This window comes from Equus asinus, chromosome 4 (genome assembly GCF_041296235.1).
Source record: "Equus asinus isolate D_3611 breed Donkey chromosome 4, EquAss-T2T_v2, whole genome shotgun sequence".
In the NCBI taxonomy this organism is placed as follows: domain Eukaryota; kingdom Metazoa; phylum Chordata; class Mammalia; order Perissodactyla; family Equidae; genus Equus; species Equus asinus.
Window position 1 is genome coordinate 43,797,428 of NC_091793.1, and position 24,849 is coordinate 43,822,276.

The 24,849-nt window shown below is 49.5% G+C and overlaps 1 protein-coding gene across 2 annotated transcripts in view; it reads left to right on the forward strand.

Moving 5' to 3' along the window:
• CHST11 (carbohydrate sulfotransferase 11) overlaps positions 1-24,849 on the forward strand; it is a 255,306-nt gene that overhangs the window by 189,954 nt on the left and 40,503 nt on the right. The window lies entirely within an intron of this gene.

Genomic DNA, 24,849 nt, shown 5'->3' on the forward strand with positions numbered 1-24,849 from the left:
ACTGTGCCCAGACACGTGGGTGTGGCTTCTCCCCAAAGGAGCCTTTCCTCTCTTTCTTTCTTGAAAGATTCCAGAATAAATAGGAATTGGTAGGAAAAACAGATGGATGGTGAGTGGGTGGATGGGTGGATGGGTGGGTGGGCAGATGTGTGGATGGATGGATGGATGGATGGATGGGTGGGTGGGTGCATGGATCGATGGATGGATGGGTGCATGGATGGGTAGATGGATGGATGGGTGGGTGGGTGGATAGATGGATGGATGGGTGGGTGGGTGGGTGCGTGGATGGGTGGGTGGATGGGTGCGTGGATGGGTGGGTGGATGGGTGCATGGATGGGTGCATGGATGGATGGGTGGGTGGGTGCATGGATGGGTGCATGGATGGATGGATGAATGGGTGCATGGATGGGTGCATGGATGGATGGATGGATGGGTGGGTGGGGGTGCATGCATGGGTGCATGGATGGACGGATGGGTGCATGGATGGATGAATGGATCGGTGGGTGGGTGGGTGGGTACATGGATGGATGGGTGCATGGATGGATGGATGCATGGATGGATGGATGGATGGATCGGTGGGTGGGTGCATGGATGGATGGAGGGATGGGTGGGTGGGTGCATGGATGGGTGAATGAATGGATGGATGGGTGGATGAATGGATGGATGGGTGGATGGGTACATGGATTGGTGGATGGATGGATGGGTGGATGGGCATCAACATAGGGTAGTGAAAAGAGCATTGGTCTTGAATGGCAGAACCACTCAGCCAGGTCCCTCTCTGAGCCCAGTTCTGTCACCTGTAAAAGAAAAACCCTGGTCCCCCTTCCCCGCCCCCAGCTCCAAGAACCATCAGAAAGCGGAAAATAAAAACCAGACACCTTTGTTCAGTCAAGGTGCTCTGAAGCTGTAAGGAATTGTTATCTGCATAACTTCTTCCCTCCAAAAACTGCCTCTGGATCTCCCTACTGCAGATATATTATGATGAAAATGGAAGAGTCAGTCAAAATCTTGGTAAACTCTGATCGCTTTGGAATTCCTCCAACAAACTCTGCATGGATTTTTTTTTTCTCCTCTCAGCTCCCAAGCAATTTTTCTTACGTTGGAGGTTGCCAAGATTTTATGGCTATTTGGTTATCTTATCCATCCAGATGGTTAGCATTAATTTATGCTGAAATAAATCTGCAAAACCTCATCTGTCTTATTGCTCCAGAAGCAATAGGTCTAAGGCCTAAACAAAACTTAATATATAGCCTCCTCAAAGGGCTGAGGTATGATGTTACTGCACGCTTTTTATTTAACTTGGCTTGAAATTCTGCTTTTCTCTCCCTTGATATTTACATATAAGCAAATTAGGTTGTTTGGTATAAAAAAAAACCCAAGCTTATTTTATGACTCTTAATACATATGCTTGTCTCAAATTACTTAGCGTTGGTTTGTATTAAGAAAAATAAATCTGATTTATCATCCAATGATAAATTTCAAACCCTTCTTTTTAAGCTTTAACTATTAAGGCATAATATATCAGTTAGCGACCACGGATTCACATACGAATTAGCTGTGTGACCTCAGGCAAGTCTCTCAGCCCAGCTGAGCTCCATTTTCGTGACCTGGGTGAACCCCTGCTTGCAGGATGACTGGGACGATTAAATGTGATAATGTATGTGGAGTGCCTGGCATATCATAGCATTAATAAATGCTATCAGGTAGCACTGCTGTGGTTGAGCTGATGAAGGATTTTGTGTGGGAAATTGGACCTGGACTTTCATTTGCAACAAGTTCGATCCAAATGACAGGTCCTCACCCTGCCAGTGCTGGTGGCCTCTGCTCTCGCCCGCGCACTCCCTAAGTCGTGAGTGATTCGCACCATTGCTCTTGTGCTATTGGGGGATTTCTCAGGCAGACGTGCTGGTGTTTTCTGGTGGCTCCAGAAATTCATTCAGAACATTTCTGCACAGCGATTCATACGCTTGACCTGACTTTTCCTTAAAGTCAAATGGATGGCCGCTCAATCTCTCTTGCCACGGCGCAGGGCTTGGCTGGCTGTCCCCAGGTGCCAGACTGTGGGACAGCTGTGCTCTAAGAGATAGACCTCTGAATTCCTCTGCTCATCCGGGTATAGAGAAGACCAGGCAGTTGGTTGATGCTTGCTGCCATAACGTATGGGCAACTTGATTCTGGTACTGGGTCCACGCAAATTCAGTTCCTATGTGGCGCTCCCTCTGGGCTCTTGATTTAGAGCTGTAGGGCTTCTCGACAAGGCCCACATCTGTGGATGCTGCTCTATCAAAAGGAAGGAGCCGCTAAGTAGAGCCATTTGGTTTTTTTGTTATTGTTGATCTTGGTTTTGTTTTGTTTTAAGGTTTCATATTGTGAATCGTTTTCCCTCTGTCTCTCTTTGGGGTTGGTTTGAGACTTATTTGTGTGGGTCCCAACTTCCAAGGTACGTGGTCCTTCTCCTGTAGAGATGTCGCAAACCCACAGTTAATGCAGCACCGTCTCCGTGTTGCCGGGTACTAAGAGGGGTTGTGATAGGGCCTAGGGTTCACGAGTCGCGTTGGGAGGTCAGCAGGGCCCATGCCAGTCACCAGCACTTCTGGGGCCATCATTTTAGCATCCAAGTGCTTGATGCCTTGTCTTCTTCTCATTTGGGTGTTCAAGCCAATGGTTGTTGACTGAATTCTCAAAAGCACCTTGCACATTAGAGGTACTGAGTGAATGTGTGTACATCCTAGATAGCACGACAGTAGTAGTGATTAATAATATTGGCTCGCATTTATTGAGCACTTACTATGTACCACATACCATGCTAAGTGCTTTACTCAGATTATCACATTTTACCTTCCATCCACCCCATTGAGTAGATGCAGTGACAGTCCCCACTTTACAGATGAAGAAACTGAGGCTGAAGAGCTGAAGAATTTGCCCACAGTCATAGCTGGAAAGCAGGGAAAGGATTCAGTCCCGGGGTGGGCTTTAGACAACTTCTCAGAAGTGAACAGATGCTGAGTTGAGATGGGAAGAAAGATGCCAAGGTCAGTTTAGCTCAAGATTCCTTTTAAAGAAATGGCCTTTTCATCCCAGAATTAGCGTATTCCAGATAGCTTCAAAGAAAAAAGAAAAATTTTCTTCACAGCTTCAGATTTTAGTGACTATTCCTGTTGAGGAATAGCCCAGATGCTGTCTTCTGGGACCTGAAGCCCTGTTGTCATACCATCCCCGCATTGCATACTGTTCAGTGCTGTTGGGTAGGGGGCGGGGTTGTCATTCTCTATTTCCTGCTTTTGGCCAGTCTGTAGAGGGTAAGAGTTCACACTTGAATTTGGCAACTATGTGGTCACGTTGTTCTATTCGTCACTTCCCAGCGTGGCATCAGATGGGCCCTAGAATTCTCAGAAAACACAAAGGTGTGGTTTTAGGTTTTTTTTTTTTTTTTGAAGTTCCAACATGTATCGTTGTTATACATATGTCTTTTTAGTTATTAATCAAAAGGGAAATATCAGCCAACATCCATTTAAAAATAAACAAATGGTATTAACAGTTATTTTCTTAAGGAAGATATATAAGTGGCAAATAAACACACAAAAAAAGCTCATCATCACAAAACGTCAGAGAACTGGAATTAAAACCACAGTGAGTTGCCCGGAGTTCCCCTATAAAAATAGCTACCATTAAAAAGACTGACATGGGGCCGGCCCAGTGGCGCAGCAGTTAAGCTCACACATTTTGCCTCAGCGACCTGGGGTTCGCCAGTTCAGATCCCAGGTGCAGACCTACGTACCACTTATCGAGCCATGCTGAGATGGTACCCACATATAAAGTACAGGAAGATGGGCATGGATGTTAGCTCAGGGCCAGTCTGCCTCAGCAAAAAAAATGACTAACAATACCAACTCTGGCAGAACATGGAGGAACAGGAGCTCTCCTACATTGTTGGTGGGAACACTCTTGGGTAGGGCCAATTTAGATCACAATTTGGCCGTTTCTTACATATTGAAAACGGGGGGCCCCCTGTATGCTTTGAGGCTGTTATAGCAGAGGAGAACTTTAGAGACCTACTGGTCCCATCCTCACATTTTGCAAATAAGATGCGAGCATTCAGGTGACTGATTCAGCTGGGTTTCAACAGTGGATGAAAAGTTTGCTCTTAGGAGAGTGGTTTCAGAAAGATTCCTGGAGCTCTCATCCTGGTCCTTGGTGTAGTCCTGGCTGAAATGACTTCCTACCCAACCTGCAACTTCAGGGCCATCAATGGCCTGCTGCCTCCTATGAGACACATGCTTCCTTCAGCTAGAGCTACATTATAAGCTTCTCCCATTGCCGAGGGTGGAGCCCAATGACTGTCCTGTCACATATCAAGCAGACACAGGACGCCCTCGTTTGTGTGTTGTGCCCTGATTAACACTGGACAAGACTCTCCTCCAGCATCTGTGAAGCTGAGGAAAGGTGAGCATGGTCCGTCCAGGGTTCTCTTTCATGCATTCATTCAACAACTTTTTATTGAGCACCTGCTATAATTATATGATGAATAATAGTAACTACATTTATTTGACGCTTCTCTGTGCTGGGCACAGGGTTGGGGCTGTCTTGCAGTAGTGCCCCAGATGTACTGGGTGCCTGCCCGAGGTTAGAGACTGGGTAGGGGAGCACATGGTTTTTAACACTGTAGAGAGTTTGGGGCTGTCCTGGGAGAGGCATAGCCCCAGGAAAACCACCAGGAAATAGAGACCAGCACAGGCGCCATGTGCTTAACTCGAGAAAAATCCAGTGTCGTGCCCCCCACGTCCCCTCCAGCCACCTCTTCCCCAAAATGCTAGTGTGTGTTTTTTTATTTAAAACCACTGGGCAAAAATCACAGTTTAGATAAAGACTGGCTGGATTCAGTGTGAAGAGCTGCACGAGTTTACATGAGGTTCTTGAGTATTTTTCATTTGTCTAAGAGCAATCGTCTCCCCATTCAGGAGGGCTCAAACTCTTGTGACTAATGCGAAGATTTAAATATAAATTATTCTCTTGTAACCACAAGAAATCAATTGGTTGGAGAAAGGATTGAAAAGAAAGAGCAAGCAAGATCTCGTTTTCCTTAAAGTAACACAGTACCTGGAAATAAGGGGAGGATCTGGTTCATAGGTTTGTAGTGAAGTGGAGTTGACGGGAAGATGGACGTTCGCGAACCTTCACGTGGGGAGACCTTGAGGATTCGCACATTCCTTTCCTGTCACAGCATCTTCTCTGCTTTCTGAGTGTTGAATCACTTCATTTGTGTTTCTCTTTTCAATTAGCTGAAACAATTGCTATTTTTTTTTTTTTTGGTCTTTGCTTACTGTTCCCTTGTTGGGTAGGAATAAAAATTGGTTTCAGCCTTCAGCTCACATGAAAAATGGAAGCATTAAGACCAGCATCTGGAGCCTTCCTCTGGCCGGTTGTAGAGAAAACAGTTAGAAACCGCCTGCTTTAAAAGAGAGACGAACGTCTTGGAGAATTTCTCCAGAGTATGAAGAGGCCCCACAAAGATGTTCATTGTGGCACTCTTTATAATGGGGAATTGTTTAGATGACCAAGGAAACTGTATATCTAAGCTGTGAAATGCTATGCCACAATTAGGAAGAACAAGGTAGACCTAAGTCTGATAAAATAAATTCCTATCTTACAGTTGAAGAAAAAAAGCAAGTCGCTAAAAGACACTCTGAGTACGATAGCATCTACCTTAAGAAAATTGCAGTATATTTTCTATGTGTGCACTTACGATAGAGGCATATGGACATATAGAAAATGGGCTGGAGGACTCCTCAAACTGGAATCAGTGGCTATGACTGGAAAGGTAGAGAGGACCAGGAATAAAGCTGTGAGCAGTTACGCCCGTGGCGTGAGCCTCAGTCCTCAGAGTGGGAGGCTCGGGCACGAAGCTGCTCCCACGGCAGGCTCCCTGACCGGCTCTGGCAGGCCGGGCATTGGGGCTGGCTTTGTCCCTGCTCTGAGGTGAGGGTGTTCGTCCAGGCGGAGTGTCCGACTCTCTGCCACGTAGAGACATTGCATTAGGCACCGGGACTCGGCGTGACCAACAATAATAGCTAACCTTTACACAGCACTTGCCATTTGCCGGGTACGTTTGAAGCGTTTTATGTATATTAACTCCATGAATCCTCACAACCAACCTGTGATGTAAACCATTGTTATTCCCATTTTACAGAAGAGGAAATCGAGGCGCAGAGAGGTCGAGTGACTTACGCATTGTCATAGCACTAGAAAGTGGAGGAACTGGGATTTGAACCCAGAGCCCACGCTCTTCAGCTACTTTTCAAGACATAGGATGATGATATGATTCATCCTCCAGACTGGGCTGCTTTTGAGAGAGAAGGGGGCCGTCATTAATATTTAAGCAGCTCATCAAGCGTAAGCTGGGGCTGTCTTGGGCAAACCAGGATGTGCGGTCACCTAAACTATACTGCTTCTCACCCTGGCAGAAGGAATGGTGCCTGCTCTTGTAGTGTCTGCCGTTCAGGGGTGGGAGATAAGAAAGTGGCAGTGTGAATGCCATGTGCCAAGTGCCAGGAAGTGGGGGTTCAGGGGACTAGGAGAAAATGGGAGCACAGAGAAGAGCCCCTGATTTGGTCTCTGGGGGTCAGTCAGGGAGGGCTTCCTGGAGGAAGGGACGCCTGAACTGAGACTGAGGGATAAGCAGGAGTTAGCCAGGCAAAGCAGAGTGTGTGGTGGTGAGAGCTGACGCTCCAGGCATACCGAGGTCTGAGTCTAGAGGGGTGTCTCTGGCTCTGGCTTCAGGTACCCCCCCCACCCCGGGACCTCAAATAAAGTGAGATGTCGTTTATATCAGGGGTCTGCAAACTTTTTCTTAATGGGCCAGATTGTAACTATTTCAGGCTTTGTGGGTCAAGAGGCAAAATGCAGGATATTGCCTGAGAATGTGTATAACTATTTAAAATGTAACCATTTAAAACAATGAAATCATTCTTTGCTCTAGAACCCTAGAAAAGCAGGCAGCTGGTTGGATTTGGTGGGTTTGTGGTAGAGGCTAGCTCTTGCCCAGCTTCAGCTTGCTTATCTTTTCCTCAGAGAGCATCGCTGTGTGTTATAGAGACAGTGGGGTGACAGCTTAGCATCAGGGACATACACAGGGGGACCCAGACAAGCTGCTTAACCCACCAGATCTCCGTTTCCTCCGTCTGTAAAAATGGGCGATAACCCCTTTCTTCTCAGGGCTGCTGGAAAGACGCAGCGAGAATCCATCTGTTAGCTTCCTTCCCGTTCGACGTGAAAAGCACATCTTCTGTGCCAGGCACTGCACCAGGCTCCGGGAGTTCAGAGGTGTGCCCGCTAGCCACGACTCCATTCACAGGTCTTTTTTAGTGTGTTTTTGGTGGTCATTTCCGTGAAAAGTCTGGGCCCGTGGTCAGGAGCACAAGCCCCCATTCTGATCCTGCTTCCGTGGAGGGAATGAGTGATATAGAGCCTGCCTTCCCCTTGGCCACCGGCCAGGAGTCCACCTGCGATCACGTTCGCTTCAATGAAAAGAACCTGAAGGTGGCAGAAGGGCTGTGCGCTTCTTGGAGAACGTGTGATCCAAATTCTTTGAACTCCTGGGATGAAAAGGCCGAGCTGTCACTGGAGCTGTTCATCACTGGGCGTCCGTCCTGGGGTGAGGGGAGTGACTAAAGCCCGTTGGAGGCTCCCCCGCCTGCTTCTGCATCTCTGTCTTCTCTCTCTGCTTAGCCAGAGTAACTTCGAGTTCTCAGCTTTGATGTGGGAATTAGAGTTCCCCAGGCCTGAGTCAGACTCCAGGCTGGCGCTGCAGAAGTCGGGAGTTTCCAGTTGGCTGAGGGAGTTCCCACCCACCCTTTGGTGGAAAACAAAGCAGCCAGAGAAGATTCTAGAAGTCACTCCTTGAGTCAGCCACAGCGAGGGTCACTGGGGAGTTCTGCGGACATCCTGGCATCGTCACTTACCAGTGACGCGTGTGACCTTGAATAAGTAACGGACTTCTTTGGACCTCAGCTTTCCCATCTGTAAAATGGACGTGGTGCTGCCCATCTGCCTGGCTTGCCCTGAGGACTGTTAGTGAAAATTGCTATCATTTAGCAAGTGCTTCTTATGTGCCAGCTGTTGTGCAAAGGGCCTCATCTTGCCCTCGTCAAGATGCTAGCAGGTGAAGGTACCAATTCAAAGAGAGAGTCTGTCTGTTCTAAGAACTTAGGCAATTTGGTCCCAGCATCAACATCCTTAACCATTAGGTGACACTGCCCCGTCAAGAGAGAGAAAACTCACAAAAACAAAACACGGTTCTCAAAAGGGTGTGTGTGTTGTGTATGTCCTCATGGTTCGCAATCATTTCCTAGACACCTATTCTGTGCAAAGCCCTGGAGATAGAAAGATGACTAAGGTTCGGTTCCTGGCTGCAAGGAGGGAGCTTCCAGACAGACATTTTTTATCTTATTACAGAACTAGCAAGAAGAATGCTTCCTTGCTCTCAATTCCACCCGTCATGTGCTTTAACTTACTATTAGTTTTTAAAATTCTGTGACCACAGAGCTCTTTGCCAAAAATGGGGGAGGACGTCCATTCTGCAGAAGCAGCCCAAGCTCCTCCCGTGGGGGCTCTCTCCTTCCTTGTGTGGATCTGGGGTTGCCGCATACAGAGGTAACTTGGCTGTGACGCTTCGCGGTGAAGTCATGCTCCTGGTCTGCCGATAACAGTGGGACAGCCCGGGGGGAGCCAGCCAGATGAATAACATTATTGGAGGTGTACATATAAAGGGGACCTTGTGTAAATAAATGATGTGACACCCCCACCCCCATTTTGGTGCAGGCCTGAGAAAGGGAAGCAAGGAAATGTGTTTATTTTGCCTCTGCCAAGCTAGTCATTCTGAGTGTCCACAATGCAACATTAGACGCCGGGGGACCCTCCCGGGGATGTTAAATAACCCTCAGCGTGTTCTTTGCTGGTGGGGCTCAGTGAACAGTTTCCAAGCCTTCTGTTTGGCTCCCATCCGCTCCACCTTTTTTCCTTTTTTCAATTTGGGAAATTTCTGAAGATTAACGAAAGTGTGGCAAATGATGTCAAAAACACTCTTTTATCATCGCAAATTAACAAATAGAACACCTTGGTGTGTTTGTTCCAGCTCTTTTATGGGTCTGCGTATATAGTAGAAATAAATCGTCTCCAGGGGAGAAATCTCTTTTCAATCTCCTCTTCATCTCCCTCCTCTCAACCTCTTGTTATGAATTTACTGTGTAAATTCCGGTCTGTGTACTTAACTTCTACTTGTGTAACCGTGTACAGTATGCAGTCGGGTTTGTGTTTTCATGATTCCTACAGGTGCTGTCCTCCTGAAGATGTTGGTCTTCAATTTGCCTCTTCCTCTCCACCTTGTGTTTTCAGGTCCAGCCCCGTGGATCTGTGAGCGTAATTGCTATCTTGTTTCCTATCATATGACTATACCACCTTTTATTTATCCATCTCCCTATAGATAGACATAGAGTTTGCTTTTGGTCAGCACAAACAACAGTGATTTGAACATTCTGGTGCGTGTCCGCCTCCAGTGAGCACATGCAAGAGTTTCCCTACAATGTGTGTGTCAAGACAGCCGCCAGCAGTGGACGAGCGCTCCTGCTGTCCTGTATCCCCCCAGCCACTTGATTTGGGCAGATGTTTTGCCTTTCTTTCAACTGAATGGCCTCTCCATCGAAAAAATTATAAAGTAGAAAAAATGAGGAGTTTGTACCCAAGTGTCGCAAGCCTGCCCATGAAAAGGAATGCTTTGTAAGTCCCAGGGTTTGGCATCTTCCTTCCCTTGGAGATTCTGGCTTCATGAGCCTCCTCTCTTCCCTTCCTGGGACGCTTGGCACAACAGCCCCTCATTTTGGCCCTACCCAAGTGAAGGGCAATTCCTGACAGCAGTGTCAGCAATCTTGCTTTTCTTACTCTGGGTCATCTGAAAACCTCTGTGCCTCATCTCCCATCTACTGTCAGCACTTGGTCCAAGTCTCATTGACAGGCAGGCCGCTGCCTCTCATTCTCACTGGCCTCCTGGCTTCAATTTCCCCCATTTTAATGCTTCCACTCACTTCATGCAATCGTTTCTCAACTCATTTATTCATCCATCGTTGACTGAAGCCCTGCTGTATGCATCCCTGTGTCTGCAGTTAGGAGCCCTCGTTACCTGCTGGACCAAATCCAGATGCCTTAGCCTGGCCTTCAGGGCATTTCAGCATCCCAACTCCCGCCTGTTTCTTCAGCATCATCTCTTCCCTCTCCACCCAGGCATCCAATCTCCTTGCCTACAGTTCTCCAAACACGCAGTAATAATGTTCTTGCTTCCTTTGCCATTGTTCCCTGTCTCTTTATTGTCACTAGAGGCTCAGCTCAGTCTTATCTGAGGAGCTTTCCCTGTGCTTCAAGGCAGAACTGATCTTTTCCTTTCTATGCTCCCATAGAGCTTTGCGCATCCTTATCTGTCTTGCTAGCCACGGTGTGACCTCTTCCAGAGCATGACCGGTTCTCATTCACCTCTGTAGCCTCTGGGCTGAGGACTGTGCCTGGCATACAGAAGGTGCTTAATTAAAGTTTTTGATGAACATCTCCCAGCTCCTTCATAGCTGCACTTACCGGTGGAGCATAGGCAGCACCAGTCCCCAGGTGTCCGTTATCTGTTCAGGAAGTTTTTCCTTTGAGCAGATTAGTACTGGAGGCATGATTGCAGGATTGTTTAATCTTAAGAAAATTAATTGGTTTTTGAGGAGTTTAACATGGCTTGTGCCAATGAATGTTCTTTATTTTTAATCAGGAAATCTTATCTAAAGCAAACACCGTCTACTTGAAAATTCTTTAGAGTTTACTCTTTATTCTTAAAAGTAATTCAACTGAATGTGATCGAGTGTTGCCTTGAATTCGGCTTTTGCTAATTAAGATCAAGCTTTTCCTAATCAATATGAATTAGGGAAGAGTGCTCGCTGGCTGTGTGGCCAGTCTCTCTCAGGCGCAGTAAATGACCGGGCTGCATGTTATCAGCTCCCTGGTTCCCGAATGACCCCTGCTTTGGAATCCCCTAGAATGCTGGTTAAAATACACATACCTCTGCCTTGCCCTGGACCTAACGAATCGAGTCTCTGGGTGGGCCTGGAACTCTGTATTTTTGACCAGCTCGTCATGCGATCCCAATACACAGTGCGACTGAGAGCCATGGTTCAGACCGTGCTGTCCAATATGGTAGCCGCTAGTCACATGTGGCTGTTGAAGTGTGATCAGTCCAGACTGAGATGTGCTGTAAATGTAAAATATATGCCAGATTTCAAAGACTTAGTAGCCCAAAAAGGGAAATTATCTCATTAATACCTGTTAAATATTGATGACATGTTAAAACAATAATATATTATTGGATAATAATATCCAATATTGTTTGGATATATTGAGTTAAATAAATTATTAATTTCACCTTTTTTTTTTTTTTTTTTACTTTTTTTAATGTGGCTGCATAGACTATTTTAAATTCCAAGTGTGGCATGTGTTCTCTCTCTACTGGACAGTGCTGGTCTGGATTGTTGGGTCCCTGAGAACATGGTGCTTGTCTCCTGGTGAATTCAGATAGTTGGTATTCATAAAGTGTCTATTGGATGAATGAATGAATGAATGAGTGAATGAGGTTGATCAGTAACACATGGCTTCCTCTTACCTACGGTGCTGGGACAAGCTGTTTCACTTCCCTGGGCCTCAGTTTTCTCATCAGTAAAGTAAGCAGAGTAACCCGAGGCCTCTTATCCACTTCCGCTTGGCTGCCTTTAATGATTTGGAGAAAGGATCTTAGTCCTCCTCTTGCAGCGACTATAAAGCATCGCTCGGGGGGTGCAGGACGTGACGCTGTCCCTCCACCCCTGGAGCGGGGAGGGCACGAGCCTCCCTGGGAACCCTCTACAATTTCATCTTCTGTTGCAATCCTTCCCAGACCTCCTCTTCGTTTCACTTCGAACCAGGACTAGTCCTGCTCACTCTTGTAAGCTGCCATGCCCATCTTTCTTACAGCTGTCCCAACACAACTTCTGGAATTTATTATTCATTTTTATCCCATCACCCACAGTTCATGGCTCAGCTCTGGAAATACCAGATTAAACATCAATGGGGTTTTTTTTTTCCTTCTGCATTTGCTCTGAAAATTATGTATTCCTGAGGCAATGTGGTGGTCAATAGGGCAGTTTCCACAGTCAGATCATCTGGGTTCAAATTCCATCCCCCACATCTTACCAGTTATGTAACTTTGGACAAATTAACCCAGTATGTCAGTTTCCTCATGTGTAAAATGGGGATAATGCTAGTAGTTAACTCATATGTAAGATGGGAGAGGGTTACATGAGAATAATGTATATAAAGCAATTAGCATACCTGGCACCTGGTCATATATTATTATTGATTATGTTATTGATTGTAGTTTCAAAAAGCTTTATTCTGCACTCACTCGAGGCCAGACATTATCGGGATATCACCCAATATCCCAGAGAAAGGAAGTTTTCCTCCATTACAGTAGCTTTTAGGGAAAAGGGCATAGTGAAAAGATTTAGGGGTATAAGCAGCCATAAGATTCAGAAAAGAAAAGTCGTAGGAGCTGAGCTGCCAGGCAAAATATAACAACAAAAGTAAACAGTAATAACAATGCTGAACGCCTGCCGTAGTTCAGTCCCATTACGTGTTCGTTACAGGGTGTTCTCATCTCCTCTTTATAACTATGCCGTTCCACACAGATGGAGAAGCTGAGCCTCACAGAGGCTGAGTCCAGGGTTAACCTGTTACTAAGTGGCCGAGCTGTATCCGAACTCAAGTCTTCCTGCCCACGAAGCCTCTGCTCTTTCTGCTGCCTCATAGTTCTCTCCGTTAAGGTGATGGGATCAATCCTTTCAATGGGTCTGAAAATCTTCTTTTCCTGAAGTAAGACATTTCCATCCCCAACGTTACTGAAGACCAGGTAGAACACCACTGAGGTTAAGGGGGCCAGCCCAGGGGCGTGGTAGTTAAGTTCGCATGCTCTGCTTCTGTGGCCTGGGGTTCTCAGGTTTGGATCCTCCGTGTGGACCTAGCACCACTTGTCTAGCCATGCTGTGGTGGCGTTCCACATAAAATAGAGGGAGATTGGCACAGATGTTAGCTCAGGGCCAATCTTCCTCACTGGAAAAAAAAAATCATTGAGGTTAAAACCAGAATGTCCCTGCCCTCTGTGAAATGTACCTCTCTGGCACACTGCATGGGTGGGTGGGCTGTCCTCGCAGTATAAGAGCGGGCTGGTGATGAGTAAAGCTGGGATGGTGGGGTGGGCTGCCTGGGTGTTTGGAGCTCCCTATCAGTACAGGAGTCGAGCAGCAGCTAAAGGTGCAGCATTCAGGAATGTTTGGGTTGGAAAGACCAGCACGGTCCCTCCAGGTGAGCCTTCAGGATGGGAAGTCAGAGAATTACATGGCAAGCCGAGACCTGGGCCACCCCAAGGCCAGTGTGTTCAGTTCCAGTGAGACTGGACAGGGAAGATGAGGCCTGTTGCCCGCTTGGGTGCTGGAACATGGCAGAGGCTGCAGACTGTCCCACATGCCCCTCCCCCAGGGTGTCTGGGTGGCCTCAGCAGGCACTCAGTCCTGGCAGCCGTGCTGTGCTGTGGAGGGCAGGATTCAGGGTCACGTGCTACTCCAGGCACATGGTCATGTGGCCGCCAAGATCACCTTGGAGTCTAAAACCCCATCTTTTATTCATTCGACAAGCAGCCTGAGAAATTCTGCTCTATTCCATTTTCAGAGACCGTTGGAGAGCCTTTCTCCGCCTTGGGTGACTCACGGTAGTGTTTAATTCCCCTTGCCATCTTGCAAGTTGTCCAATGCCCATTTGGAAGAAACCCCTAATGCCCGCACATTGTAAGTGCTCAGTAAATGATCATCGCTAACAATTAGTGAGCCCTTACCCGATGACAGACATCGTTCTAGTTCACGCTCTGTGCTGTTTCATTGAATCCTCTCAATAATTCTGTGAGATGTCACAGTAGCCCTAATTTATAGATGTGGAAACTGAGGCACGGCGGGGTTGAGTCCTGTGCCCCGAGTCACATAGCTAGCAAGGTCAGAAACCCTGGGTGGCCCCGAATCTACTCTCTGAACGTCGACAAGAGGATGCAGACTTGTGGGGCATTGGAGGACCTATGGTGATTCCATAGGAAGCTTCAGGAAGGGAACAGACAGCCCTTTGTCCCAGGTGGTCAAACGGCCCCAGCCCACTGCAGCGGATCAGCCGTCCCTCCAGCGCCCTCCTCACCTTCCCAGCTTCCACCCTGCCTGCCCCCAGCAGTGTCTTACAGCACGTTGGAAACGTTAACTCGTCCCCTGCTATTGGTCTTAGCTGGTGTTGGCTCAGAAAGCACCGCGTAGACGTCCCTCCAGGGGTGGACAGCGGGTCAGCGAGAGCCGGTGATGGATTCCAGCAGGTTGGATGGCGTTCAGATCTAATGCGAGCCTGGCGGCCGAGTCCTCCTCGTGCATCAGTGGCTGCTGGCTGTGCCTCCGGGAAGGGCTTTGGCTGCGAGGCGGCCTGGAGGCGGGTGGTCACGGCTGACCTTGTGGCCCCTAAGCCCACACCCGCACCCCTCTGGGACTCATAACAAGAAATGCTGGCTGCTCAGGCTCTCCCAGCATCCTTCCTTGTCATCGTGCCGTCTCGTGCCTGCTGGTTTGTGGAAAGTCACGAGGGCTGGGACGGCCTTTTTCTTCCCTGCTGTGTCCACTGTACCTAGAACTGTGCCAGCCTATTGTAGTAGGCACACGATAGTGTATTTGTTGAATGAAGCATTCGTAGTTCCTGTTCATGATATTCAACCAACACGTGGGCCCTCTGGACTCCAGACTTGTCTCCCCATCCTTTTACTGGACATCTTCATTTGACAGGGCAAATTTAACATGCCTGAGGCCGCTGTCTCGTGTCTCCCACTTCAGCAGGTGGCACGCACCCCTCTTTCCAGCTGCTCAAGGCAAAATCCTCAGAGCCCGCTTCAACACCCTCTTTTTCCATGCCACACATTCAGCCCATACACGGATCCTCTCAGCTCTGCCTTTAAAATAGATGAGGAATGCACAGCTTCTCCCCACCCCACTGCAGCTCTCTCCTCCGGTCTCGCCTGTATTAGCCCAGCTTCCACCCCTTTTCCCACCAAAGAACATTCTAGTACTGCAGCCAGAGCTAATCTAGAATGTAAGACGGATCATGTCACCCCTGTACTCATACCTCTAGCTCACCTGGCGCTCACCGCCCCGGTTCCAGGCTCCCTGTGGTCCCTCGCACACGCCAGGCACACGCCCGACTTGGCCTTTGTCCTGCGTCCCCAGATACACACATGGTTTGCGTCCTCACTTCCTCAGGCCTCTGCTCAGAAATCACTTTTGATGTTCTGAGGATTAATGAGTTAACATGTGAAAGGCATTTGGCACAGTGTCCAGCTCCATCGCTGTTAGTCATTGCTGTATTCCTAGCATGGATCCTGGGGCCTAATTCGTAGCAGACACTCGGGTTGGTGAATGGGCGACGTGTCGGGGGCCTGGCCCGATGCGTGGCACCAAGTTCATCAGACTGAAGGTGTGGAGATGAACTGTGTGGGGCAACGCACACCCTGTCTGGTGCAGGCCGTGAGAACTTTACAGTTGGAGAAGAGGATGAGAGCCCTTCATTTCTACATCCTGCTTGCCCTTCCGTCCACCAGCCTGGGGAACTACCCCTGCCTGGGTCGCTTCCCTAGGGCCTAACCCTCGCTTCTTGGCTCCAAGCTCAAGGCTATCAGGAAAGCCAGGGATGTGGTCTCCTAGTGGAACTGAGCTCCTGGCCAGGCTTATGGGGTGGCTGGGGGCGGGGAGAGGGGCGATGTTGGCTGGAGGCAGCTTCCCCTGCAGAGATGACCCTTAATGTTGGGTTCTACCATCCTCCCCTTTGTGCTCAGGCTCTGCGCAGGCATTCCAGAAATTGCTGCTAGTCGGGGAAGGGAGGGGGGACCTTCCACCTCTGCTGTCACAGCTCCTGGCCTTTCTTTCTTGGCTTCTCAGCTGGAAGCTTTCGCCCAGAAGAGTCTGAAGATGAAGCCTGTGGCTCATGTCCCTTGGTCTCTTTCCAGGGCAGAAAAACCTTGTTAATCCCCTCTCTGTTTAGAGTGGCTCATAATTTGAAGCAGCTGCTGTCCCCAAGCAAAACCACTTTCTTGGTGTCCCAGAACCCCAGCCTCCAGAGGTCTCCCTTCGTTAATTCAACCTCAGCCATTTGTCCCTGAGTGCAGAGGGAAAGGAAGGTGGTGTGTCCTGCCTTCCTGGGCCACGTTGGCCCCTAGGAACATCCCCGCAGCAATGAGAGTTTCAACCTTGAAATTTTAGTTATCTGGTAGCGTGTCTCTCTGCCTGTCGTCTTCCATGTGTCTCAGTGTGTTGAAAAGCCAGAAGTACGAAAACTTCTAATGAATAAGAACACAACACGGAACTCTCCTTCCACTCCGAGGGGACGACCCAGCTGTTTGGCAGAGCAGCATCTCTGTTGAGTAACACCATACTCCTTGCCCTCCTGTAGGCAAAACAAAGAGGAACGCTCTGTGCCTACGGAGCAGGCTTTTGGAAAGATCTTGGTTTGGATCATCCGGTTTATACAACGTTTTTATTCTGTGAGTGGGAGCATCGTGGCCCGGTGGATTTGACGTCAGGCGGACCCAGGTTTCAGCTCTGAATCCATCGCTTACTCGTTGCCTCCACTTCACCTCTCTGAGCCATCATTTTATCATCTGTAAAATGGGACTGATAGTAACCACCTTGCAGGATTGCTGTGAGCAGTAGGGGCCGTGTATATGGAGAGTCTAGCACATCGTGGGTGCTCAGGAAATGGCAGCTGTTTTTCATTGACCCATGCAATAGCTATTATTGAGCACCAACTGTGTCCTGGATGGGGAACAAGACAAACGAAAATCTCTGTCCTTGTGGAGTTCACATTTCAGGTGGGGAGCCAGAAGATGAACAGATGGACAAGTAAAACAGCCAAGAAGTCGGGAGGGAGGGCTGCCATGTAAACAGTGTGGGTAACAAAGGCTCGCTGAGAAGATGGTGCCTGAGCGAGAAGGCGAAGGCGGCGAGGGCGCTGGCCACACAGATGCCCCTGGAGAAGCAGTGCCCGGCTGCGGAACAGCCTCGAAGGGGAGGCTCGCCAGTTGTCTTTGCATCTTTTGACTTGAGCTTCGCCCGCACGTGGATTTCCGGGCCCCGTCGCCTGGCCTCGGCCCCTTCGTTCCTGAGCCCTACTGGCTAATGGAATCACCCTCCACAGAATCGCCTGTGTCTTCAGGGAGTTTGTCTTAATAATGGAATTAATGAGACCAAATGTTATTTTTAAATGTTCCAGGGAAAGAATGAATATGTGCCACTGTAGGGCTGCCAAATTTTAATGTGGAGTACTTGGGGCAATGTGTAGCTGAAAGGGGAGAGGAGGGGAGGGCTGGAGGGGAGGGACAGAATCATTGCCAGAGTCTGAATCAAGATCAATTTCTAACCTTTGACTGTGGAGACTGGAGACAAAATACAGGACAGCCCTTCTCTGCCGCCTCTTGCCATGGCCAGGTCCTTCTCAACATTCGGCTCTCAGGGCAAACGTCACCTCCTCTGGGAAGTCCTCCCCCACCAGCCCATTGAATTACCATGATAAACCTTGTCACCATCTGAAATTATCTGAAGTGTTTTAGAATGAAAGGGCCAGGAGGGCAGGACACTTGTTTCCCAAGAACCTAGAAAAGCAGTTGGCGCATAACAGCTGCTCAACATTTGTTAAATGGGTGGATGAAACCCCTTCGTGTAGCGCTGAGGGAGGGGTCCCCCCAAACCAGTGTTTTCCAAACTATAAGTTATGTCCCATTAGTAGGTCATGAATCAGTGTAGTGGCTCACAACTAGCGTTTTAAAAAATGAAATAGAAAATAATTCAAAATATCAGGGCACATTACACATGGTAAGGGTAAGTATTGTTTTAAGAAAAAATATATATATACCTATATATTCCATATATATGGAATGACATACTTTATTTCTCACTGTGGAGTAGTCAAAAAAGTCTGAAACTCAACAGTGAATTCTAAGTTTTCTTAGGCTCCATCTTCAAAAGGCACATTCTTCCCTCAGAGACTATAAACCTAGTCACATAAAGTTTATATTCTGGGGCCCCAAAGCAGAACTTTAAGAAAAGATTCTTTTGTTTCCTGTTAACTGAAAAAAATGAATAACTTTCCACTATAGAGGGAACCCAGCCTCCCGGGTCTCCACTGACAGGCGTGGGGTTATTTACACACTCATGTACAAATATACACAAACACGCAGATACATGCATATGTGCTCATGGACCCGCCATCACAGAAGCACACATGGACACAGACACACACAACATAGACACACTCACCGACATTCCTGTGCAAATAGACACATAACACAGCAGACAGTTATAGACACACGCATGCGTGCACACACAGATACGTGTGTCCACTCAAGAATATCCTTGCTTCTTCCGTTTGGGGTACCGTTGGCCCCTCCCTGTGGAGGCACCTGGGCAGCCTGGCTCCTGCCGGCATGCACAGTGTGCGTGCGCTGGGTGAGTCCACAGGTTTGCACTCAGGCGGACTTGGTTTGGATTTGCACTGACTGGCTGAGTGACCTCGGTCAGGTTCCTCCGTTTCCTGGAGCCCCATTCCTCCCCTGGGAACTGGGGATGATGGAGGTCATGCCTGCATCACGGGAGTGGGCGGCTGTGGGGATGAGCTGAGAACAGGACGTCGTGCTCGCCAGCTGTCCCAGCAGGAGTGCCGGGACCCACTGTGCCTCTCTCTAGCTGTGTGACGGTGGACCAGCTCCCTGGCCCTGGGTAATTCTCCTGTAAAATGAGGAGTCTCCCATCTTGGGCAGGATCCTTGAGAAGAGGAATTGGGGTCTGTGGGAGGATGCCAGCACAGTGGCAGGCGAAGCTGGGGCGGGGGGGGGTGCTCAGTGCCCATCACATGGCCGTCCCCCAAGGCTGCGTCTTCCCCCTGGGCTCCCTCCTAGCCCACACCACCTCATGCTGTCCTCACCATCTCTGGGGCCACACGTAGCCAGGCTGGGCTCTTCCTGGAAAACACTCTCTGCTGTTTAGAGATGACCCTTTGAAACGACATCTGTAATTTCTTGGATGGATCCACTCTTGATCCTGCATTATGCAAATCAGCTTCCTCTACCCCCAGAAGGCTCTGGCATAATGATCCTGTGTTACCTGCTTTGGGGCAGGGGCCCCTTGGGGTCTCCCTGGGGTACCCTAATGCACGTCAGTTGAAAAGATTGTGTCATTTTCACCTCCGCAGTCTTGTGGTGTCTGGCTTTAAGGGGAGGAGATGACAAGAGTGGTGAGTCCAGGGAAAAAGAAGGGTCACCAGAGCAGGGAGTGGGGGTCAGCAGTCCTAGGGCCAGGGGCTAGGCCCCTCCAAATAGGGCAGAACAACGCATCCCAGACACATTTTCTGCTTTACATTTTGCCTCCAGAACGGTACAGAGGAGCAGATGTCACTGACAAAGACACTAAAAAACAAAGAAACGCATAAACCTTAACCAGAAAGCAACAGAGTTTGTCTGCCATCTGGTGCGCCCCCAGCGGGCGTCCACATGTGGGGGAGTCATGAACTGCTCTGCCCACAGACTCACCCGCACCCACCCTGTGCCCTCCAGGCCCTTCCCTCTCTCTTCTCTGCTTGCCCTCGTTGTCAGCCAGCAAATAAATGTTTATTGAGGCTCTGAGATGTGCCAGGCATGTGCCAGGTGCCTCTGGGGACAGGAAGGTGAGGCAGGCAGACACGGCCCTGAGAGAGGTTTTCCTCTGGTGGAAGATCGGACGTTATCCACATAATGACCGACGCACACCAGGCGTGCTGCAAAGTGGGTGTGCAGGGGGATTGGTGCCACTGCCAGCTCAGGGTGGAGCAAGGAGGTTGAGTGAATTTGTTCAAATGAAGTGGCGAACTGGGGACATCTCGTTTAATCCTTGCTGCTTCCCTTTGAGGAAGGGACCACGGTGGCCCCACCAAAGAACCCAAGACTAGGATGCAGCAGAGCTGGGATGTCCGGTCGACGCTTTATGGTTCTTTCCTTGAGAAGCCCGTCACAGAGAACCACACATGTCCTGTGATTCCCTTCCTATGGAATGTCCAAATCCGTGGAGACAGAGAGTAGATTAAGGATTGCGTCGAGCCGGGGGGATGGAGGATGCGGGGTGATAGGTAGGGACGGGGGTGATAGGTACAAGGTTTCTTTTTGAGATAATGGAATGTTCTAAGATTGACTGTGATGCTGGAGGCCCAACTCGGAGAATATACGGAAACCCACTGAAGAGTACACTTTATCAATGGGAGAATGGTGTGGCATGTGAATTCTTTCCCAAGAAAGCTGTTCATCGAGCCCTGTTACTCTCTCAGCTGGGCTGTCCCTGCAGCTGGGGAACAGCTGGGTCTGCTTCTGAGCTCTCTCTCTCTCTCTCTCTCGCTCTCTATCTCTCTCTCTTTCTCTCTCTCTCTGCCTTGAGCTTTTAAGTGAGGAGGGTGGGAGGAGCGGAAGAGATGCAAGAAAATTCTTGCGCGGCTGACGCAGTCCTGAGTGGGTTTGGCTCTCCGGGCAGATGTTTCCAGCGGGTTCGTTCTTTTGTTGCACTTTTCTGGGTTCTTTGGGGACTTCTCGGTCCCTGGGGATCTCTCGGCTTCCGTTTCCTTAAGGCTCTGTTCCAGCTTGTTGTTTCCACCTCGTTCCTCTCTCAGCTCCTTCTGTAACCCGGAGGACTGGGAATCCCATAGTTACCCGTCTGGGCAGCCCCTCCTGGACGGGCTCAAGATGACCCTTGGCAGACTTCTCTTGATTGAGGCTCCTGTCTGGTCCTTGGGAAGCCACACCCGTCCCATTCCTTCCCTGACAAGGTCTGAGAGGGCAGGCTGCCCTCCAGCTGAGCGAACGTTCTTATTGTCAAAGCTGCTAGAAAGTGGCAGATCTGAGCCACAGACATTGGGTAGTCGTGGCCCCTCAAACAGTAGAGGCACATATACTAAATCCTTCAGTGATTTTCAAAGCCCCCTGTCTCAATTTAAGATGAAGGAGGAAACCTCCCAGCCTTCTCCTTTGGGTGTGTGGCCAGGTGCGATTGATTTGTGACTCTTCAACAGCTCTCTCCAGTAAACCTCTCTAAGACTCCTCTCCCATCTCCTAAAACTCCACCCTTTTGTGTGGATGTGGGCAAGCTGGGGTTGGATTGTGGGTCTGAGTTACGAGTCAGGTAACTCAGTCCTTAGTACCTCCTTTGCAAAGGCTGCCTGAGTCCATCCCCTCCTTTGGATGGACACAGCTCATGTATCCTGTAGCTAGGTGGTTCAGCAGAAAGTTGCATTTTAATATCCTGAAACAATTGTAAAGTATTTGGGAGGGGTCGTATTCTCGCATCGTCCCTGGAGCAACCGTGTCGTGTCCAGTAAAACCGTATTCATGCCGAGATGGGCTTGTCCACTGAGTATATTTCTGGAGATGCCCCGTCAATGCGTTTTAAAGAAATCCCCATTAAAACGGTGCCTGAAGTTCCCAGATGGATTTGATTTTTCCACTAGTTTAGAGGTGAGCTTCCTTTTGTGGGGGTCCCAGTGTTTTCTTGCCCCACCAAGACTCCACTGGAATAGTTTATATATCCAAATAGATAACAAGTGCTCTAAAAAAAAATAGAAGAGGAAGTTGACGTTGCAGGCTTGTGCTGGAGTTTTGGTCTGTTCACTGGCACGTTTACCCTGAAGCCCCTGGCAGGGATGTCACAAGAAGACGGTAGAAAACAGCATTAGAAATGATCCCCTCTTTCCTTGCTCTGCGAATAAACAGCCAGGCTCATGTTTTTAAAAATGCTCTTAAGGTTGATTTCCCAATTAATCTTGGGAAAGATCCAAGGACGACATCAGCCAATTTATAATTGAATCCAAATTAGGGGGGGTGGGGGAACCGGGAAGTTGATTCTCTTGTCAGCCATGTGCAGTGTCATTTTTTAAGCAGTGCCTTCAAGGATGCATTAAAACAGGCTTCAGAGGGCAAATCGTGTTGGCAGCCAGACCCTGAAGATGAAGGATGCTTTGGAAACTTTTGAAAAATAAAACCACTTTCAAAGGAAATAACTGAAACACAGGACCGTGATGAATCTTGGATCATTTGGTTCCAAGCTCACTTTAGGCTCAGTAGCTTACAAATTTGCCGTCTCAGCCCAACAGGGAAAAATGAGAAGCCACGGGAAGATCTTCCTTACGGCCTCAGCGGGTCCACCGCACACTTTCTCTGTTCCCAAAGCATTAACTTTATGGGGGGGACGGAGTTGGGGGCAGCAGACGGAGGTAGGAAAGGAATATGCTCAGGAAGAGCTGAATCTCCTTGGAAATGTGTTGACTGGGGGAGAGCAAAGTCAGGGTGGGCTGGGTGGGTCAGGAATGAGTTGTTAGGATGGAAAAGTCACACCACTGTGTATCGAGCGTTCACTGCGTGTACGGCGCTGTGTGAGCATTTTATACCAATTGTGTTATTTGGTTTTTATGAGGTGGATACTGTTATTATTACTCTCATTTTACACCTGAGGAAACTGAGGCACAGAGAAGCACAGCTTCCTGCCAAGGTCCACAACCCACTGAGAGGTAAAACGAGAATGTGGAGTCTGCCTTCAGTATCCCTTTTACTCCTTTTCTTTGTGGTGAGCTAAGAAGCAAAAGGAAGAGATGATTCATTTTGGTTGTGCATTTACTGTGTGCCTGATATAGAGCTCCTCACAGTAACCTCCCCTCTTAGCCCTACTTCCTCTTTACAGATGGGCAAATTCGGACCAGAGAGGTTAGGTAATGTGTCTTAGGTCACACAGCTAGAAAGTAGTGGAGCTGAGATAAAAATCCAGGTCTGTCTGGTCCCAAAGCCCAAGCAGCCACTTCCTTCAGGAGCCACTAAACTCCAGAGTCCTTTGGAAAGGCATTTGGTGTGAAGACAGCTGGGCAAGTCTGCACTGATCAGCTGTTAACCCTCAGAAGTACCAGCCAAGAGGCATCCTGGTTAGCCAGAACCTCTCCCTCCACAGTCCCCCTGACCCTGCATGTAGATTCCTAAAGCCCACGGCATCTCTCTTTGAACCTTCCCTCTGTCCTCACGAGCACCAATGCCCTTCTGCCCGGGCTGAGTGGATGGGGCCACTTCCCCCACCTAATAGGGTGATGCCCGTCTGAACTCTGAGCAGCGTGGTTGGTTGGTTCTGGTCCGCCCTGACCCTCGCCACTTGTAGCCTTCCCTTATTTGGCGGGGACAAGAGGATTGTTATTTTAGGGGACAGTCTCCTATCGTTCTTGCAAGCACGCCCCCAAACTCCTTCCTCCTTTCCCCGGCAGGATCCCCAAGATAAGTAAGAAAGTGCCCTCGACACGTAGGACTCCAGCCCCTCCGTCGCGGGCTGGCCTGGGAAGACACAGGGAGAATGCATTCTTGAGATTCTCCTGGTGGCTGCGGAGGACAAATCATGCCTTGTCAACCCACCGGGCCCTGCCGTCCTGGGAGCGCAGCCTCTGCAGACAGGCCAGGCTGTGGTTAGTCCCCCCACCAGGCTCTCCTCCAGCAGGTATTCGAGGATGTGGTGGAACCACATTTATTCTGCTTGGGCTGCTTTCTAACCCTCTTTAGCACAGAAGGGACGGTGGGCGCATGCGTATCTGTGAGATGGAGCCCTCCCAGGTGGAAATCAGCCAGTTAGGACAGCATCCTGTGAACGGGGCCGCTTACGTGGCTTTGCGCACTCTGAGCACTATAGGGGTACCTACAAAACCCAGGAGGGGCCGCCTCTTCCAGGGACGTAGCCATATGGCAGGGAGCTTTTAAACTCAGCTGTGTGAAGACAAGAGGGCTAACCCCACATTCTGTGCCGTTTCCTCTCCAGGGGTCCTAACGGCAGGTGAGGGGTCTGTGACAGGTGCCCCCAGGAGCCCCACAGGTCAAGGATTCCGTCCTAGACCCTTCTCTGTTTGTCCCACGTGGCTGATTCCCTGGGGACGGTCACACCAGGGTGTTTGTTTCCTGATTCAAGGCCTTTTGTCCTCACCACTCGGTGGATGCTGCAGTGCGGGCTCTCTCATTGCAGGTTTTGCTAACAGGTTTACCTCCGCGCCAGCGCCTGGGGCTGAGCGGAGGCTGCCCGAGAACCCCGTGGACGAGCCTGGGGAGTGGACACATCGTGGCTGCATTCTTGTCAGTCCGCCCTTGCGAGCTGTTGGTGTTCCTTCCGGCAGCAGGTTCTCCTTGGGGTCAGGACACCCTGCTGTTCCGGGAAGCTGGGCAGAAAGAGCTGCTCCCAAGTCTCTCCAGATCTGTCATGTGCTATCAAGATGCTTTGAGGGCAGTACTGTGACCCCCACGTGCCCCCCAAGCCTGGCTTGGAGCATTGCGATCTGACCATTTCAGGTCCACTATCGTGGGGGTGCACACACACATGGATGTTTACATATATTCTGAAGGGTCAACGCCCATGAAGGAGGAGCACAGGAGAGACCCACTGAGGGGAGCCCCATCCCGCTGAGCACAATGACCCAGGTCCCCATCCCCCAGGCCCCCTTTTAGGGGGCTTCCTGCTGCCTCTCCCACAAATGCCAGAGGATGAGCAGATTGAGGGACTGGGGCAAAGGCCCCCCATGGGAGGTCGTGAAGCTGAGCACAAAGCCTCTTCCGCTCCTGCTCCCTGTAACTGGGGCCCCGGGCGGTTCCTCCCGCTGCCCCTGCCTTTGCGCTCTGCCAGGGCTGAGGTGAGGTCAGAGGGCAACGGA